Source organism: Drosophila montana, unplaced genomic scaffold, assembly GCF_035044405.1.
Source record: "Drosophila montana isolate Dmon_TW-CO22-7 unplaced genomic scaffold, ASM3504440v1 contig_218_1, whole genome shotgun sequence".
NCBI classification, from domain to species: domain Eukaryota; kingdom Metazoa; phylum Arthropoda; class Insecta; order Diptera; family Drosophilidae; genus Drosophila; species Drosophila montana.
The window spans coordinates 1-1,522 of record NW_026997085.1 but is presented as its reverse complement, the minus strand read 5'-3'; the positions used below and the strand labels follow the sequence as shown (position 1 = coordinate 1,522).

At 47.3% G+C, this 1,522-nt stretch overlaps 1 long non-coding RNA gene across 2 annotated transcripts; it reads right to left on the bottom strand.

The window, feature by feature from the left end:
- Positions 1–781: 781 nt before the first annotated feature.
- Positions 782–1,519, bottom strand: LOC135427632 (uncharacterized). 2 transcript variants are annotated; one of them, XR_010436110.1, is made up of 4 exons: positions 1,411–1,519; positions 1,292–1,348; positions 960–1,233; positions 782–897 (listed from the first exon to the last, which is right to left on the bottom strand). It is a non-coding gene; the product is annotated as an uncharacterized LOC135427632 (long non-coding RNA). The 2 variants fall into 2 exon arrangements; XR_010436109.1 differs by having other exon boundaries at positions 1,292–1,500.
- Between the last annotated feature and the right edge of the window lie 3 nt (positions 1,520–1,522).

Below are 1,522 nucleotides of genomic sequence, written 5' to 3'. Positions count from 1 at the left end.
AGACGAAACAGCCCGTCTCATATGCAGCTGTGCTCAACTCTCGCTGCCACTACAAGGCCAGGAGCTCTCATTCCTCCCAGTCCAGAGACACCAAGCTCGCATCCAAATCCACAGACGCAGCGGGACGTGGCCACCAGTGCGGATCAAGAAGCAGTGTGCAACACCATGTGCACACTTGCTACACTGTTCATGATGGCAGCCAACCTCTATGTACTTGTACCACAGCGAGGGCCTAAGACTAGGACTACTTGCAGGACACGGCAACTCATCCAATTGCGACTGGCTGAAAGGCAGATAAAGCAAAGATTGCGTTACGCTAACGAACCAATCAGATGGCTTCATACAACTCGTTGCCAAAGGGTTGCCTACTTACAGAAATTCAGACTGCGACATCCCATACAATGGAAAAAGGCCTTGATGCTACGTCTCTCAAGCACCCACACCAATGGCATCTGGCGGCAGGATCAACGGTGGTCACGCTGGCGGCTCCAGCTCATCCAGATGCAACGGCTATCAGACTGGGTAGCTTCCAGACAATTGGGGATTTTCCCAATCCTCAAATAATTAATTTGACAGCAATCCCCATGCCAAGGCTGGGAAACTTCACTTGAATTGTATATAACATGTCACTTAATTCATTGTAAGTACTCTAGGTATTAAATGAATAAAAAAACAGTCTGGATCCCAGTCCCCACTTCTCTGTCTGTCAACCAGGCATGGAGCTGGGCTCCGGAATCCAGACCGACATTGCGTTTGTTCCCTTGTGTCGAACGGTAAACAAATTACCAGCCACAGCGCCATCTGCGGCTTGTTTCACATCCGCAGCTGTCGGACACATTTCAATTCAGGCATTGCCGAGGCCTGCAGCTGCTGCTACGCCTATGACTTCAAATTCACCTGTAACAAGCGAAATACAAACTGAAAGCACAGCTTATAGCAACAACAACAACGCCACTCACCTGATAACAGACGACACTGTCCTATTGGCAGCCAGCCATTCCTCACTTGTCATACCACCACTTGCGGCCGGCAGCACACTTTCCGATACATCTGATCCTGAAGTACTGGATGTCGTGGGCTGCCTGCCATAATAAGGCCGTTGCAGTTTTCAGGTCACCTCCAATGGACTGTGACCTCGTGAGCAACAAAAATTGCCTCTGCCACTCGAAGCCTATAGATGTACCCACTCCAGATTGTGTGCCTGCCGATCCGTGTGAAATTCTCCAATTGCCGCTGAAATAAACGAATATTTTAAATCAAATTAATTTTAATATAATATAAAAATACTTACCTGTTGTCAATATAAACGCATATCCATAGTATAAGTTTTTGCCAGTAAGAGCCAGCCCTGTGGCGCTAACAAATTCAGTTATAATGTTTGTAAAATATCGATTGAATAAAGATGCTCACCCCCAGCCGCACAATTCACCACTCCTGCTAGACAGGTAGAGGTGAAATCGTGCAAATGGGAGTAAGCTCAGTATTAGTGCGTCTTCCATGGCCACTGAGAGAGAAAAAAAAG